The sequence below is a fragment of the Coffea arabica genome, chromosome 10c (genome assembly GCF_036785885.1).
Source record: "Coffea arabica cultivar ET-39 chromosome 10c, Coffea Arabica ET-39 HiFi, whole genome shotgun sequence".
Lineage (NCBI taxonomy): Eukaryota > Viridiplantae > Streptophyta > Magnoliopsida > Gentianales > Rubiaceae > Coffea > Coffea arabica.
The window spans coordinates 51,330,258-51,350,171 of NC_092329.1; the positions used below are offsets into that span (position 1 = coordinate 51,330,258).

A 19,914-nucleotide genomic window follows, 5' to 3' on the forward strand; every position below is an offset into this window, starting at 1 on the left:
GTGACTCGGCCGAGGTCAGGGGTCAATGGGTTCGACCCGGGATCGATAGGGGTCGAACCGGATGACGTCATAAATAAAAATTATTTAAAAATTAAAATATTATATATATAATATCTAATAATATATTGATATTAATAAAGGTATATTCATATATATTTGATGTTTCAAATATATTTAACAAGAAAATACAAAGAAATTAGAACAATCAAGTAGCAATTTATATTATTTAATAAATATTAACAAGTTTAGAATTAAAATTATGAATTGAATTGAAAAATAACATCAAATTTTAGGACAATACTTATAAAGTATCAAATATTTGAGGTATATCAATAAGTTTTAACAATTTAGGGGGTCAAAACATAATATTAAAAAGTTTGATTTTTTTTAAAAAAAATTACTGTTGAATCGGAAAAACCGATTTTTTCCCGGTCAAACCCGGTTTTTGACTGGCTTTGACTGGGTTTTAAATTTCCGGTTTTTTAATATGACTCGGACTGGCTACCTGACCGGTTCCCGGTTCGACCAGCCGGTCCGGTCCGAGTTTTAAAACAGAGATTTTGATCCTCATTTATCCATAATCAGTAGCCAGCTTCATCAAGGACATAGAGTTGGTAAATCAAAATGGGAATTAGAAGATTACTAATATGGATGCACATAAACAACACCCAATGATTGTACAAGTGAAGAACAAAAAAGTAAAAAAAAAAAAAATCTTTTTTCTTACAAGCATGCAAGATGACTTCCTAGAATGCGAGAACATCTAGTTTTGAAACAGTATCAGGTGAACAAGTTTTTCCTTGTAAAGAAATGAAACTTGCCCGGCATAATGACCTGTATCAAGATCCAGATAAAGCTCATAGGCTGAGAAATAATTAAGAAATAAGCCACGAGTGACACTATAGAAATTACTTTATTGACAAAACAAATCTAAAACAAAGTTCCCTTCTCGTCGTTGTCATCCCAATTTTTTTTGGGTCTTTTTACAAAGTTGTTCTTAGAAAAAGAAAAAATACACGTACAAAATAATTGACACAAGTATGTTTATTGTCTTTTTTTTTCTCTATTCTCCCTTCCCACGTTCTTTCCACCCCCAATTGCCAAGTATAGAATTCAAGCTCTGAACTTGATATTAAGAAAGATGGTGATAGCCTTCTCTTAACCACTTAACATGTCTACCTATTATATAAGAAGAAAGTGGAGTTACTATAGCAACTCCAATGATTGCCAAGTGGATCTCTCTCATTTTGACACGTGGTTCATTCCTTTTCTTTTCTTCATTTTGCTTTGTTTTTTCTTTTGTTCACTTTATTTCCTTTCTCCTTTTTGATTAAAGATAATTAAACAAATCCTCATGTACACTGTAGGTTTGTTATTTAGTTTCCACTTTGTACTCTATTTTTTTCCCCTATTATCCTAATTAATCATTTATGCTATTTTTTTCTCTATTGGATTAGTTGATGCATTTTCTTTCATTTTTGTCCATAATTAACTAAATGAATGATTTCATTATCGGAGATCAAGAATGGGTTTGATATTTCCTTTCTTCCATAGTTCAATAATCATGATTCATGATCTTCTACTTTTAATGTCTCTTTTTGGTATATACTATTTGATTTTTTTTTTTGTCATTTTTTGCGTATTGATCAACAACCTTTGCTTATTGCTTTTCTCACCTATTTCTTCTTCATCTGACTTTCTTTTCTACCCAAAATAGGTATGTGATGCTGTGAATATTTTTCCCCAAATCTAAAGAAACATTTTTTTTAGTTTTTTATATTTTATTTATTCTGAATCTACTTTTTGATCTTTTTATTTTTAGAAAAGGCTGACAACAAGACGGGTGGTGATTACATGAAGAATTTTTAGGCTAACAATGAAAGAATTGTAACTACTTTTCCCTCATAAAATAAATAACACCATTATGCAGATTCATTCTAATTCTAATTTTTTATTTGTTAAAACTGTTATTTGATAATAGGGTGATAGTACTACAGTAGAGGAGAAAAAAATCTAATAAATGAAAATCCAAGGTAAACGATGATCAGGAAGAAAAAATGATGCCTATTAAATTAAAAAATAACCAGAATCTCTTAATTTATGGATAGGTAATTATATTTTAATTTATATAAAGTTTATTAATTGTGAAAAGTGCTTATAAACTGGATAAGGTGGATGACGGGTAAAATAATTGTTGGGGCTGGCAATTTAGAATGTGAAGATAATATTTTATATCTCTTCATTCAACATTTTGAATAACTAGCTTGTATCCATAATAGGTAGTTTATTTTCATGGTTTTAATTTTAGCAAATGATGGCTTGGAAATAAAAGAAGTGCAAAATTAGATTTCAGAATCTTTTACTTAAACTCGTTCTATATGACTTTGTACTCTTATCCTTTTCTATTGCTCATAATGATAGATAATGTAATTAGAGTTTGAGATAATTGTTAGGCATAGAACTGGACATATCATTACTATTTGGCTAAAGAAGTTAATAATATTTTGTCGATTTGACTAGTTAAAACAATTGCAGTTTTCAAAGGAATGCAGTTGGTGGGAAGTTAGTATTGAGACTTTTAGTTTAGAGTGTCACTCTACAAAATATTATTAGAAAATTCTATTTTGATTAAGAAGACATATTTGCAATCAAACAAATTGTTGGATTTGAATTTGCATATGTAGATTTACAAATATGGCAATTCATGTTTTTATTTAAACTTGCTATGCATATTCTATAACTATTTGGTTAGATAATGTTTTCATCTATTTGTAATGCTATTAGACATGATTTAAATGGATAGATTAACTCGCTCTTTCTCTCAAAAAAGAAAGACAAATATGCAAGTTTGTATATATTTTTTTTATTGATGTTGAAGATAGTGACAGGTTTTTGTGGCTTTCTATATTTTTTCTAATTATTAAAATATTAGAAACATTACGACTACTCTTTATTTAATTACAACTAAAACTATGCTGCTATTAAACCGATAATGCACTCATAATGGATTTGCTTTCTTTTCTTTTTTGGCATCATTACGTACACATAATATTGGTTAAAAATTCTTTTTCCAAATCACAATAAATTGGGGTTAACTTTATATATGAAATTTCTTTTCACAACAAATTTTAATTATTTTTATACTTAATATTTTTCCTATATATTTCTATTCATCATGTACTAAAACATTTGTTATTATGTATTTAACTAATGTTCTAAAGGGTCCGAGCCGAGGTACCTCTAGTACATGTACTAGACAAGAGAGGTACTCGGATAGTTCCCAATTTTTGGTTTGACAAATGTCACTCGTCACTATTTAGCTAGTGGATAGTTATTGCACGTTTTTCATGCAATCCAAAGAGAGGAGGTTAACTTGAGATTAAGATTAGGGTCCATCGTCTAAGCACTAATTCAGCATTAGTTAGTTAAATGAGTTCATTATTTGATGGCCCCAACAAATTTATATATACGAGGTTAAGGTCCTGTTTGGCACACCTCTCCTTCAGTCCTGCACAGACAGAACTCCTTATAAATAGGTAGCACCCTTACAACTACTACCACCACCAGTGTTTGCCATTTACACAAAACAGATAAATTGTGCAGCAAACGACTGCAATGGCAAACTGTGCCACCAGAATTATGTGTTTTCTCTTCCTCTTCTTGGGCTTTGTCGTCCTCAGTTCTGCCGATGATTGCTCCGTTGATTGGAGCTCTGAAAATCCCGACGACTGGACTAAAACTGCTGTCTGTCCTTACGGCCAAGACCTGGGTGAGATGATCAAAAGATTTATTTAGGCCTGTGATTAATCTTATTCACGTAGTTTAACCGTCCGATATATTAAATCCTCAACTGTATTAATTCGTGAACTTCGCTAATTCTTGCGTACCAATTTGTTTGGACTTTTGCAGTTATCAAGTGTGGAACAACCATTTCTTCGGTTTCGAAAGTTAGCCCGTCTGACTACTACAATTGTCCAGCAGTCCCTTATCCACCGACTACAACAACGAAACGGGTAGAGGACGGCCAGGTCGTCTTCAGTGATCTTCCATTCGATGCACTTTCGTATTTCATTCCTGCAGGTATCGACCAATATTGGTGTTCACAGGGGATGAAGGCCATGGTCCACGTCCTTCCCCCCGATGCTGCACTTTGAAAACCTAGTTTTTCTGCTATATGTACAATAAAAAAGTTCCATCATCAAGTTTGGAGCTTTTAATTTACGGCTGTACCGTACGGAGTCGCTCACCAGTGCGAGGGAACTCCGTACGTGATTGTCTGTTCTTGTTCTCTCTGATTCCTCCTGTGTTGCTTTGTAATGTGGTGTCGCTGTTTTATTTATCTCGAATTCAGTAACTTTTAAACCCACTTTTCTTGTCCCTCGTTCTCCGGTAACTGAATATATTTTGACTCCTCCTAATGGCTGATGCATGATGGAACTTCTACGCCAGCAAAAAGATAATAATACTAACTACACCAAATCATCATATTATAGTTGATCACAACTACTCCACCCGCCAATTATCTTCCCCACCAGTACCCTAACTAATGCTTTTCTTTTTTTTTTTCTTCTTAGTGATTTTATATATCTTGAAAGTGTTATAGAGTGTTAATTTACAGGGGATTTTAATAAATTTTATTTTTCTAAAATCGGAATGAAACACTCTTACGAAACACACCCTATCTTTTTAATTCAGGCGATCACATCAGTGTGATGGCAACAACGATACCAGAAAGGGGTAATACTTATACCACATGGGGGCGTTTACGGCAATTAAGAAAAAAAACTATTTCTTTAATTCATGTTCTCACATGTATAATCCCTCAAGTCATGCACTCTAATAATTTGTAATAAATATTAGTATTATACTTTCATTTTTCCACATGTTTTTACAAAAACTTTATTTTGTTAAAAAAAAAAGGGAAAAAAAAAGATGGAAACAAAAGATCTGAAGGAAGTACACTACATGTTACGATTTCTTACCGTCCTTATAATAGTAATAATTTCATATAAGAGTATTATTACTGTAGTGGCTAAATTTTGTTTGAAAAATGTACTAATTAGCCAGTGGAGATTCATCATTAATGTTTTAAGCAATCCAAGAAGAATAATACTTTTGACATCAGAATGGAAATTAGGGGGTCCATGCCATAGTTTTGATAAACCTCAGCTTGTGTAACATTACCGTAGCATCTTTTCGACTTTTGATTTGACTATTGAAAATTAGTTTTACAGAAAAAGAAAGAAAAAGAAAAGAAAGAAGCAGTATGATCACAGATTGATTTTAGCACACTTCTATGTAAGGGTGCAAACGATCCGAGTCGAATCGAATTTTGGTCTAATCGAGTCGAACCTCCAGTTAATTTTGTGAAGCTCGAACTCGAGCTCGAGCTCGATGAACTCAAAATGTCAAGCTCGGCTTAAAAGATAAAAAATAATAATAATAAATTTATTTTTAAAAAATAAAAAATAATTATTTATTTTTTAAAAAAAATAAAATAATAATTTTTTAACAAATAATAAAATATTAAGAATATATGTGTTATTTTACTATTAAAATAAAAAATAAAAAAATATATATATAATTGAGCTCGCGAGCCCAACGAGGTTAATGTTTTCGAGCTCGAGTTCGACTTAATTAGCTCGAGTTCGACTCGACCTCAGTGCTCGACTCGAGCTCGATATTGACCGAGCTCGAGTCGAGCTCGATATTGACCGAACTCGAGTCGAGCTCGTACTCGAGTCGCTCGTGAGCCGATTCATGAACATCCCTACTTCTATGTATTGAGTATTACTTCTTAGATGAATTACATCATCGTCCTATCCAAATAAAGAAGGTATAATTTCACAAACTTCCCCTGAAATTTATGACAATTGAAAAAAGGACCAAAAAAAAAAGTAGTAATGATCACAATAGTTTTTTGTAAGTGGGGAAACTCTCAACGCACCAAAAGCCATTGCCATATTTATCGCGATCCATCGTCGTCATAAAGAAACTAAACTTGCTCTCACAACGATTCTCATCTGGATCAAGCTCACAAACTTAGAATTAAGAAATTAGGCCATAAATTACACTAGTATTCTTATATTGACAAAATCAAATATAAATTAGTGCTGAAACCTTTTCCCCTCGTTTCTCAATGTCTCAATTGAGGTGAAAGTTCCGTTCTCGTCGTCTTCCTCTCTATCCTTATTCATTTCGTTTCATCTTTTTACAAAAAAATTTTTTTCTTGAAAAAAAAAGTAGTGAAAGATCTGAAACAAGGACACTATGTTGTAATCCGATTGATTTAAAGATTACTTATCATCTATATAGATAGTATTATAACAATATATGGTAGCTAAATTGTGTTTTTTTCAAATATAAGTGAAGGTTTATGCACATTCTTAATGCAATCCAAAGAAAAAAAAACTGTTCTTGTATGCTGGGATCTGTTTGCTTTGATGATTTCTTACCCTCTGCATAATATTCTTTAGCAAATAACAGTCAACTTCAATTTGTTTGACAAATATTAGTGAAGGCTTGTGCATCTTTTGATCTGAATGAGTCGTAATCTATTGTTGTTTGATTTCACAATTAATTGTTGGTTATGTTTTCGAGATATAAAATTCATAGCCAGTGGCGTAAAACTTCACTACGTTCTCATATTTTCCTCCACTGTGACCAGAAAGTGCAATCTTGGCGTGCTCACGCAGTGTTTGTATCTCCTGAGGTCAGTAGATGTCTACCAATTTTGGCGTATCCACGCAGTGTTTGTGTCTCCTGAGATCAGTAGATGTTTTATAATCTTGGCGGGCCCACGCGGTGTTTGACGACCCAAAACATGAATTAAAAAAAAAAAAGTTTCCTTTTAAACCTTCAGTTTTGTGTTTTCTTCAAAAATTCAAATTTTGAAAATTAAATTCAAAAACAAAAAAAAATTTACAAAAAAAAGAGTAGAAAATAGACCAAAAGCTAATATTATTATTTCTTTTTCTCCTTTCTTTTTCTTTCTTTCTTTCTTCTTTCTTTCTTTCTTTCTCTTTTCTTCCTTTTCTTCCCCGCTGCCTCGCTTTCCCCTTTCCCTTCTCTTCTTCGACCGAGATCCCTAGCTGCACGCCGCCAGCCCCTCTCCACTGCTCGATTTTTCTCTCTCTCTCCGTGACCAGTGCGGCCATCACCCGCTACCCACAAGCGCAGCCGACAGCCGAACGCTGCTCCACTCCTCTCCTTCACGCGCCCCCTAGCACTCCAAAGTCACCAATCCGCGTCCGCCACCTACCGCCTGCAGCCCACACACCTCCACCACCGAACGCAGCACGTGAGCTCAGCCCACGCAGCTTGCGCGCCACCAGCTCCACGCCGCCGCATGCCTCTGTCCTCGCGGGGCCTTCCCCTTGCGCGAAGCTCCGTCACTGGTCTGCGCAGCTCCTCAGTCCGCACGCCGCTGTCCACGCACACCTCCACCCTCAAGACAACCACCCGACGGTGCCGCCTTCACACTTGGGGCGTCGGTACACATTTTCTTCAACCCTTGATTGCGATTTTGCACTCTCAAGTGTGTGGCTCACCTTTCGTTTTCACTAAAGCCCTTTTGCTGCTTTCTAATTGAGTAGATTGATGTTATTTGTGGGCCATAATTTGTGTGGATGCCATTTTCTTTACTTACAGCTTTTGGGTGAATTTAATTGACCTGCCGGAGATAGTCTGTTTATTGATTCAAACTGGGCGTTTGCTTAGACCTTTTATCTTGACCGTGGGTGACTAGTTTGAGATTTTGATTGATTTGCTTGGAAGTTCGAGTTGTTCCATTTTCTGTGGGGCACACCAATGGTACTGGTTGTGATAGTGTGTATAAAATTTATCCCTCTTATGTTATTGGTTGCTTAATTGACTACGGGACATTTGTGCTTGAGTTATTTTAGTCCGCATTCTGAACTGTGGCTGCTGGAGTTATCATTTTCGTGGGTCATTTGCTAATATGGGTTGGTTGCATTGGGTAGTTGACTGCCCATTTCGACACCATTGTTGAGATTTTGGGTGGAATTGTGTCCAATTGTTGCGATTTGTTGTTTTGAGTAGACACTGGCATCGCTCTTAGTTTGTTTGAGTTGTTGTTTTGGTGCATTATTGGGAGCTGTGTCCTGGTATTGTGGGTACTTTTCTGCGTTCATTTGTTGAATTGGGATATGAAGGTGCCGTTTGCATTTGCTTATTGAAGTGGGTTGCCCCTAATTGCCTTGTGTGGGAGTATTTTGTCTTGTTCATTTCAATTACTTAGTTCATTGGAACACCTGCTGCGATTTTGGGTGCCTGCATTGTGCATTTTATTGTTTGGATTGCCTACTAGTTACCATGATCAAGCCACGATCCTCCCCCAGAGGTCGATGACTGGCTCCAACTCCGGATGACAGTTAAGAGACTGGAGACTCGAGTAACCCACATTGACATCAACTTGCATAACATGGTGCAGAATTTGGCAGCACGTATGCACCATACGGGTCTTGCTCCTCAATTCCCGCACACCCGCCCATGTTTTGACGACTTCAGGGAAGTACCATTGCTCTTCTCCTTCCTTTTGCTGTTAGTTTATCACATTGAGGGCAATGTGTGATTTACGTGTGGGGGGGTTAGTTTGGGTGCTAGTATTTCCAATTTTCAGTTTTTGGGTGTTTTCCCTTTGTTTTTAGTTTAGGTGTTTTTCCTGTTTGACCTAGAGGGGACTCGGATTCGACAATTTTCTGCCTTCCTTTAATTTTCTGCCTGGCTTGCAGTTATCTTGTTGAATATTTTGGCAGCTCACTCTTCTATTGCTAGTTGTAGTTTACTCTATGAATTTAGTTTCGGTGGCAAGTAAGAGCATGTTGTCTTGGTGAATATTTTAAGTTTAATAACTTGGTGCAATTTATGGCTAACTTGTTTAGGCAATATAAATATTTTGCTGACACTGTTGTGTGGATTGGTCCCCTGTTGACCTTGGTTCTCCATATTTAGGAGATGACGTGGGCTATGATCCTTAATTGCCTGGTATTTTGGTATTTTATTGTGAATAACATATGGCTATACTCCGCTAGTGTCGTCACCCAGTAACCGGGAGTTTTCACCACAAGTATCGACTCTCGCGTCAAAAAGAGGCGATATCTATGAGTAAATAGTCCAGGAGTTGTGAAAAGTTGAGTAACTGGGCTCTTTCAGCTAAAAATGTCAGAGTTCACGTCAAAAGACTTGAATGTCTTGGGATTAAGCATATATTCGTTCAATCAAAAAAAAAAGAAGAAAAAGAAAAAAAAAAGATCAGATGTGGAAAATATGTAAGTCTATGATCATGTTGGCCCGTCGATCCTTGGTTCTCAATGTTGAGATTTTGGTTGCCAGTTGACTTAATTGCTGACTGTTGACTTGACACTTAGCCACTAAACCTTGATTTTGGTGTAAGCACAGCTGGCAATAGATAACGTGAGAGTTAGCTATTGTTGAGTTGAGTTGTTCCCATGCTTGAGGGCAAGCATGATTCAGGTGTGGGGGGAATTGATAGGGTATTATTTGTTAGCAATTTTATTACTAATTTTCCTTTTATTCCTGCCAAATATTGTTTTAATTATTAATATCTACTTATATTTGGTATCTGAAATTAATTTCAGGAATTGGAGCAGAAAACTACAAAAAAGGAGGGACTTGCTCCATAAGTGGTAGACTTAAAAAAAAAACCCCATAGACCTGGCCCACAAGGAGAGAAAGAAACGAATTTCCATTTCATTGGCTGAAGAAGCATTGAGTTGGGTCTGACCCTTTGGTACTCTTGGTTGACTTATGCGGCGGGGACCATGGAGAATGAAAGGTGATAAGTTGTATTTTTGCGATTAATTCTATGATTATTTTCCTCTTTTATTATACCAAATATTGCGTTAATTGATAGATTCTACTTATATTTGGTTAATGGTGCTAAATTGCAGGAAAAAGAGCAAAACGTGACAAAAAGGGGCAATTTTCCAATTAATTTGATGGTGGCACGTTCGGGATCGATTTCCAAGTTCGATTCAAACTCTGGGCAGCTTTAGAGGAAGATTTGGAAGACTTGAATTCTAATTACTAGTCTTATTGTTGAATTAGGAAACTTGAAATACTTTCTTTTGTGGTTTATTTTGCTATTTAGGAAACTAGTTCTATTAGGTAGTATTTTTCCATTAGGAAACTAAAGAAGAGAAAGAGCCGGATCCCGCGTGATAAAGACTTCAGCTAGCAACAAATTCGGATCTTCCTTGGACGGCAGAAATAAAAGAGCACAATTGCTTTGTTCTTATTACTTTTTTTCCTGGGCTAGTTGGCCGATTTTGGCCAGGAACAAACTTGTAAACTTCAAATAGCTCTTTTGCACAGCTGGTTCTCCATTAATGGAGAACTAGTTTCTCAATTCTAGTCAAGGGGACAACTGAAGACTTGGTTCAATAATTTCTGTGAGATCTAATTTATTTTAATTGCTTCCTCCATTTATTGGTATTTATATGTTTCCTGCTTTTAATTGCTATAGCTTGTGTGAGTGATTGAATAGATGCGCAATATTTAATTATTCACGTAGGCTATTTTGCTAAATAGGGGTAATTGAATCCGTAATTGTTCGTTACCTCTATCCCGGTAGCAACTGGCGTAATTGGGTTTATGTCAGGGGAGCATACGATCTAATTTAAACAAACCCTCGTAGCGTGTTTGTTAGTTAGGATTGGGTCTTTCTAATTATTAATGCAATCTAGAAATTAAATCCTACGGTCGTACCTAGGGTTGTTTTTGGGTTAGAGAAATAGCTAACGGTCGTACCTTAACTATCGATAAATTAAGGAAGGGTTGGTTGTTTAGCGCGTGCGAGACAACTATAACCAATCTATTAATATGTGTTGGAATTATCTGTGAATCGATGATTAGTTGCATGAACCATTTCTGAAGTGTACCCTTGGTTAGAGTTTCTCTTAGTTATTCCTTTTAATTAATTATTTTCTGCATTTAGTTTGTTTAGTTGGCATTTGACACCAAAACCCCCCATTAATCTTGATTTGAAAAGAAACAAAATATCTTGCTAGTCCCTGAGGAGACGACCCTGCTTACCACTGTCTACTAGTTAGGGAATTCAGTTAAATAATTTATTCAGGTATATCGGATTAAGCAAACTCTTCGGGAACAGGGTGAATCAAGTAACCCATTGCACACCTAGAGTCCCTGCTCCAGTACTCGAATTGATTATTGACTGTTTTAAGTGGTAGTTAGGTTTTATTTATTATTATTGCACAGGTTCGGCACCTGTCAAAAGGATAAGAAGCTTTAGTCATTTATGGGTTTTAAAGGGGAGAACCAACGTACAGGCCGCTCTTATGCTTAGTTTTTAGGATAGTTTTAGTTTTCCTTTTTCTTTTTCTTTTCCCTTTGTTAGGCACACGCCTACTGTTCGACAATATTTCTCAACGAGAAAAACATCCCTTATTTCTTGCTTTCTAGTGAAAAACTTGATGCCTTTGTAATCAATTAATTTGCGTGAAAATTTATTTATACGGCATGGCTAAGCCTTTCATCTAGTCAAGGATCAACTCGACGGCGCAATCCCGAAAATCTGTGAGATCTAATTAGTTTTCACGTGTTTCTCAATTTATTAATATTTGCACGTTGTCTGCTTGAATTTTCATGGGATTATTTTATTAATTGGATGTCAAGGGCCCGATGTTCAATGTGATTTATTAATCTCCTGCCAAGTTAGTCAATTAAATTCGTAATTGTTTGATTGATTAATATTAGTGGCAACTGGCGTGTTTACACACTAGGGAAACGTGCAATCTAATTTAAATAACCCTTGTAGCGTGTTATTGATTGGAGTTAGATTTTTCTAGTTATAATGCAATTGGGAAATTAATTCCTACGATCGTACCTAGGAGTATTTTCTGGTTAAGGGTAATCAATGGTCATATCTTGGTTATCAATAAATTAAGGAAAAATTGGCCGTTAGACTTCACCGACGACTATAACTAGCCTATTAATAAATTAACTAAACCTCCCTTACATTAATGATCGGGTAAGTAGACTGTGTCTGAATAGTTGTATTCTTGACTAGAATTTATCTATTCTTGATTTAATTCCTGCTATATTCGTGCTAGTTAATTATTTATTTTTAGTTGAATTGTTTAATTGATTTTAGTTTCATTCCGGTGAAAACTCCTCTTATCAATTGGAATTTAAAAGAGACAAATATCCCCAGTCCCTGAGGAGACGACCCTACTTGCCACTGTCTACTATTTAGTAATTTTTGTCAACTAATTAATTTTGGTATATCAGATTAAACAAACTCTTCGGGAACAGGGTGAATCAAGTAACCCATTGCATACCTAGAGTCCTTGCTCCAGTACCTAGGATTAATTATAAACTGCTTTTAGTGGTAATTAGATTCTATTTTTATTATTGCACATGCTCGACACCCTGTCAAAACGCAATTCTAATTCCCAAATATCCAATTTGAAACAATTTAGGATAATTGAAGGATTTTTTTTCCAATTTTTTTATGGAATTTAGTCTTCAACAATTAGAAATGGCAATTTGAATCCATATCCACTTATCCATCCTAATAAACAAGTTTAAATAGATATGGATGACCATTTAAATAAATTATATTTATAGATTTGAGTTGTTTATCCATATCCATATAAATCAGTTTATCAGAAATAGAATGCAACCAACCAAGGCGGAAGAGAGACTCGTCTTGATTTGACACAAATGATCACAATTTTCGGCCATTTCACATTGATGTTGTCTAATGTCTGTTTCTGGATTTAAAAAATAAATAAATAAAACTTACATACTCCGTTCTCACTAGAACCCCCAAATTAAGCACATTCCAATTAAGAACGGCTCCCTCTTTCAGTTAAAGCATGATTAGAAATATAATCCAAAGTCCTTTATTAACATTACACTACTGCAAATAACACACAAATTTAAGTACAAAATCCACGAAAAGAAAGCAGAATTTGCGCTAACCAGGAATTCACACTTTACCGTCACTGTGATATCATTAATGCTGTTCTCTGTGGCAGATCTAGCACTGATTGTGCTGAAAGGTGAAGACTTTAACAGAATCCCTGAAAGATTAGGAGATAGAAGAGAAAATCCATATCGGAAAAATGCTGATTTTGATGATCCAAAGTTGGTTCAGAATTTGAAGTGCATTTCAGCTTATTAGCTTGAGAAAGAAAGTCTCTGTAAAAGGGCCGAATAAAGCTCAAACTTTGCTGGAAAAAAACACTAACCAGGTAAGCTCTGAAAGCCGACTGAATCCTAATAGCCGCCACTTCTTGCTGCCAGTCTCTGCCACTGTTGCCCGGAGGAGTAAAGGAAACAGTTCCAGCCTGACGACCTCTGCAGCTGCCTGAGCAGCAGCAAGAGTAGCCTCGGCGACGGTGGCGATGGCAGCAGCACGGCTATGGCATGTTCGTCGTAGGACCATCTGAGGCCACCGCCACCAGCATTTAAGGTCTTGTTGTCATAGTTGGAGGAAATGGAAGATTTGATGAGACACGGCGGCGGATGAGAAGTTTGATTGGAGGAAGTGAGGAAGGAAAATTATGTAACCTAATAGGGGAAGTGAGAAACAGAATAAGTTGTAAATTTTAATTGATTCAGGCGTATTTTTATAATTTTGTATTTATTCGAACCTAACGAGCAGCTCGTCGAGCTATCGAGCCTAAGAAATGAAGGCTCGAACTCGCCTCGTTTGTATTAACAAATGGCTCGAGCTTAGCTTGAGCTCGTATTGACGGAGCTCGAGCCGAGCTTGGACTCGAGCTGCTCGTGAGCAGCTCGAGTCGTCAGTAGGCCTAGATCAAAGTACTTCCAGATTACAAAAAAAAGTAGGATTCACCCCTATATATAGGCGATCCAAGATCAAAGATACATGAACCCTATTAAATACTAATACATGAATTTAGTACTTCAAGTACATCCATAAATGGGTTAATCCAATGTACCAATGAATCTAGAGAGAATACATGTATCTATCTTCTTGAGAATACAAACGGACATCCACATCTTATAATTATTTCATAACACTCCCCCTTGGATGTTCATTATACAAAGAACATGCCTCGTTAAAACCTTAATAGGGAAAAATCTAGTGGGACAAAAACTCTAGTGAAGGAAAAAGAGTATACTATTCTTGTGTAATAATTTCTCCCCCTGATGCAAACATTATACGAGATCTTTTAGCCAGTTGGCAATGCTTTGGTAAACAAATCGGATTTGTAGCACATCAACCTCACCATTCTTCTGTAAATCATGAGTAAAGAAGAATTTCGGTGAAGTGTGTTACGTCCTATTTCCTTTAATATATCCCTCTTTTAATTGAGCTATATAAGTTGCATTATTTTTATATAAAATTGTAGGAGGATTTTTCTTCTCGGAGATAGCGAAATTTGTGTTTAATACCAATCCAATGTCGTCTTGTAGGCGAGGAACTAAATCTTGCCAATAAACTCACAGCAAATGATATATCTGGTCTTGTACAATTAGCAAGATATATAAGCGCATCAATTGCACTGAGATATAAAATTTCAAGATCAAGTATCTCTTCATGTTCCTTTCGTAGCCTAAACGGATCCTTATTAGGATCTAATGATCTGACGACCATTGCGGTACTTAATGTATGTGTTTTATTCATATAAAATCGCTTTAATACCTTCTGGATATAAGCAGTTTGGTGGACAAAAAAATTTACCTTCTAAATGCTCAATTTGTAAATCAAGGCAGAATTTTATCTTCCAAAATCTTTGATCTCAAATTCTTTCTTCAAATATTCGATAGCTTTTTGAATCTCTTCATGAGTTCCAATCATATTGAGATCATCAACATATATAGCAATAATCACAAAATTTGACCCATTTTTCTTGATAAAAACACAAAGACATATTAGGTCTTTGGTATAACCTTCTTTAGTAAAACATACATTGAGGCGGTTATACCACATATGTCCAGATTGTTTGAACCCATACAAAGACTTTTGTATTCTAATAGAATACACATCTCTAGGATTTGATTTACATGCTTCAGGCATGTTGAATCCTTCAGGGATTCTCATGTAAATATCATTTTCAAGATTTTCATACAAATAAGTAGTGACAATGTCTATCAGACGCATATTAAGTCTTTCATGCACTGTAAAACTCACAAGATACCTAAATGTGATCGTATCCCCTACAAGTGAATACGTTTCATCATAATCAAATTCAAGTCTTTGAAAAACCTTGGGTTACAAGTCCTTGCTTTATATCTCATAATATCATTCTTTTCATTCATTTTCCTCACAAATACCCATTTATATTCAATTGGCTTTACACATTTAGGTGTTTAGACTACAGATCCAAAAACTTTCCTTTTAACCAATGAATCTAATTCAAATTGTATTGCATCATTCCATTTTGGTCAATCATTTCCATGCCGACATTTATTAACCAATTTAGATTCATGATCCTCATCAACTTCTATCAAGTGCTACATTCCATTAGGCTCCAATTAAATTTTCTATAATTTCATTCTTTTCAGGAGTTGGCTCTTCGGGAGCTGGTTCTTCAGGAGCGACCTCTTCAGGAGATTAAATTTTGTCATAATATTTATTTAATCTCCGGAGATATTTGAAATCAATTTATACCTTATATAGGTAGGCCGGCCTTTATTTGTAGCACTTGTGCATGTCTTTCAGGGATATCAATTTTAACAAGAGTATTTCCTGTGAGAATAGTTGATTTAATGACTCTTCTGGAGTCGATAAATATAACTTTCCAGTTCACATTATTTTGTATGAGAATCGAGAAAATCCAAATTTTATGATTTTCTTTTGGTTGATCTTTCCTCCCCTTAATGTCAGTAATCGTAGCTCATTAGAATAAATAAATTATTCAATAGATCACTCTTCTGGGTGATGCATACCCGACATAAATTTCTTTTGGAGCCATGTATAATATAAAGGGGGTATGTATAAATACTTGTCGACATTCAAATATTCTCATTTTTGTCAAATCATATATTCATTGAAATCAGTAAACTTCTAGTTTATTGCAGGTAATGATTATAGATCAAATGAAGACAACTATATCGATAAACATGATAACGTGCTGATTAGTAGATTGATAACATGAAAACATGATAACATGAAGACAATTATTTCTAAACATGATCTCCTATTGTTTAATATCTCAATTTGATATCCATTTCTTCATCAGGAAGAAAATAAACAAAGATAAACATTAATAAAAGATTCGAGAATAGATTTTTACAAAGTAAATTGATAAAACTAACAACATACCAAAGTAATTGACAATCTAGCAAAACTAACAACACATCAAACATCTGGACAAATATTAAATCTTTAATATATGATCATTTTGCATCTTCAGAATGCTCAAAGAAATCTGCAATATCCAGGTGTCATGTTAGCATCATCATCATCATAAGCATCCTTTTGGTCGATAAAATTTGTCTCGATATTTTTGTCTTTCTTTTTCAAAGATACTTGATAAAGGTTAACAAGGTGGTCAGTCGTACGACAGGTACGGGACCAATGACCTTCCATGCCACACCGATAGCATTTTTCTGATAGTTGTTATTATCCTACTTCTGGGGGATATTTTGTTGCTTGCCACGATTATTATTATAAGGCACAAATTTGCCATGTCCGCTTCCATGGCCACGACTACGTCCTCGGCCTTCTTGACCACCTCTACGGCTACGTCCGCGACTACGACCAGAATTTTGAGATTGAGTCGCATTTGTTTCAGGGAATAGACTAGCACCAATTGGTCGAGACTCATGATTTTTCAATAATAATTCATTATTTTGTTCAGTCAAGAGGAGACATGCAATAAGTTCAGAATATTTCTTAAATCCTTCCTCTCTATATTGCTGCTGCAGGAGCATATTAGAGACATGAAAAGTAGATAACGTTTTCTCTAACATGTCTTCATCAGTAATTTTTTTTCACCACATAATGTTAATTGAGAAGTAATTCTGAACATGACTGAATTATATTCATTGATAGATTTAAAATCTTGTAACCATAAGTGAAGCCAATCATATAGAGCCTTTGGAAAAACGACCAACTTCAGGTGGTCGAATCTTTCTTTCAAATCTTTCCAAAGGACGAGCGGATCTATGACGGTAAGATATTTTGTTTTTAATCCTTCAATTAAATGATGACGAAGGAAAATCATGGCCTTAGCACGGTCTTGGTTTGAGGCATCATTCTCTTCAACAATAGTATTACCAAGACCCATTGTCTCAAGATGAATTTCAACATCTAATACCTACGATAAATAATTTTTTTCAGAAATATCAAGAGGTACGAACTCTTGTTTTGTGATATTAGCCATAAGAATATGCAATAGATACGTAGGAAAGAATTTTTTACCTCGACAAGTAGCCAAAAGCTATTCAAACAGAATCTTGACAGTGTCTCGTGCTTCACTTTTGCTCAAAGGTTAGACTCGCGCTTTTCCTTCGCTCAAAGTAGAGGCTCGTGCTTTTCTTTCGCTCAAAATAGAGACTCGTGCTGATAACGTGTTGTAAAATTAATAAAATAAACTACCAAAAGTAAGGATTGGAATAGTAGAATAAGAAGCGAAGAGAGAGAGGAACTATAGTATTATTATCTTCACTGATCAAGGTACTTCCAGGTTACAAAAAAAGTAGGATTCACCCCTATATATATACGATCCAAGATCAAAGATACATGAACCCTATTAAATACTAATACATGAATTTAGTACTTCAAGCACATCCATAAATAAGTTCATCCAATGTACCAATGAATCTAGGGAGAATACATGTATCTATCTTCTTGAGAATACAAACGGACATCCACATCTTATAATTATTTCATAACAGATCATTAATTGATGGCCCCCAACAAATTTATATATACAAGGTTAAGGTCCTGTTTGGCACACCTCTCCTTCAGCCCTGCACACACAGAACTCCTTATAAATAGGTAGCACCCTTACAACTACTACCACCAGTGTTTGCCATTTACACAAAACAGATAAATTGTGCAGCAAACGACCGCAATGGCAAATTGTGCCACCAGAATCATGTGTTTTTTCTTCCTCTTCTTGGGCTTTGTCGTCCTTAGTTCTGCCGATAATTGCTTCATTGATTGGAGCTCTGAAAATCCCGGCGACTGGAGAACCAGGGCTCTCTGTTATCCCCCCCAAGACCTGGGTGAGACGATCAAAAGATTTATTTAGGCCTGTGATTAATCTTATTCACGTAGTTTTGACTGTCCGATATATTAAATCCTCAACTGTATTAATTCGTGAACTTCGCTAATTCTTGCGTACCAATTTGTTTGGACTCCTGCAGTTATCAAGTGTGGAACGACCATTTCTTCGGTTTCGAAAGTTGACTTGAGTGACTACAGCGATTGTCCAGTAAACCCTAATCCACAGACTACAACAACGAAACCGGTAGAAGACAGCCAGGTCGTCTTCAGTGATCTTCCAGTGGGTGCACCTTCGTATTTCATTCCTGCAGGTATCGACCAATATTGGTGTTCACAGGGGATGAAGGCCCGGGTCGACGTCCTTAGCCCCGATACTGCACTTTGAAAACCTAGTTTTTCTGCTATATGTACAATAAAAAAAAAAAGTTCCGTCATCAAGTTTGGAGGTTTAATTTACGGCTGTGCCGTACGCAATCGCTCATCAGTGCGAGGGACCTCCGTACGTGATTGTCTGTTCTTGTTCTCTCTGATTCCTGTGTTACTTTGTAACGTGGTGTCTCTGTTTTATTTATCTCGAATTCAGTGACTTTGAAACCCCCTTTTCTTATCCCTCGTTCTCCTGTAACTGAATATTTTGACTCCTCCTGATGGCTAATGCACGATGGAACTTCTACGCCAGCAAAAGATAATAATACTAACTCCACCCGCCAATTATCTTCCCCACCAGTACCCTAACTAATGCTTTTCCTTTTTTTCTTAGTGATTTTATATATCTTGAAAGTGTTATAGTACTGTGTTAATTTACAAGGTATTTTAATAAATTTTATTTTTCTAAAATCGGAATAAAACAATACTCTTGCGAAACACACCGTATCTTTTTAATTCAGGCGATCACATTAGTGCGACGGCAGCAACGATGCCAGAAAGGGGTACTAATACTTGTACCGCATGGGGCGTTTACTGTAATTAAGAAAAAACTAGTATTTCTTTAATTCGTATTCTTACATGTATAATCCCTCGTATCATGATGCGCTCTAATAATTTGTAGTAAATATTATTATACTTTCATTTTTTTCCCCTGTATTTGTCCAAAAAAAAAAAAACTGTATTTTGTTTAAAAAAAAAAAGGGCAAAAAAAATATGGAAACAAAGATCTGAAGGAAGTACACTACATGTTACGAGTTCTTACTGTCGTTATAATAGTCTCATAGCAAAATGATTTCATATAAGAGTATTATTACTGTAGTGACTAAATTTTGTTTGAAAAACATACTAATTAGCCAGTGGAGATTCATCATTAATGTTTTAAGCAATCCAAGAGGATTAAGACTTTTAACATCAGAATGGAAATTAGGGGGTCAACATGCAATAAAACAAAGGACTAGTCCCGTGCAAATTGCAATTTGGACATGGATTTTTCCAAATAGTTGATCGGTAGGATTTCTTTTGGTGCCCATTCAGAACAGTTGATCAGATAAACATGGCAAAAGTGACGGCAAAGTCAGCAGAAATCTAAGTTGGATTTAGGCTTTGGCTTCTGCTATTCAAACATTACGGATGTATTTGGTCCCTTCATCTTCATGGAGAAAAAGAAAAGACATTACGAGGTGTTTAAACATTTGATGGGATCACAAAATATGACAGCTAGCTGTTGAGTGGAAGCAGGTGTTAAAAGGTCCATTCCATTGGGATAGGAACAT

General features: G+C 35.6%; 1 long non-coding RNA gene across 1 annotated transcript; it reads left to right on the forward strand.

Moving 5' to 3' along the window:
* Positions 1-3,472: 3,472 nt before the first annotated feature.
* On the forward strand, positions 3,473-4,366 carry LOC113713325 (uncharacterized). The gene is made up of 2 exons (XR_011822633.1): positions 3,473-3,769; positions 3,910-4,366. It is a non-coding gene; the product is annotated as an uncharacterized lncRNA (long non-coding RNA).
* The last annotated feature ends 15,548 nt before the right edge of the window (positions 4,367-19,914 follow it).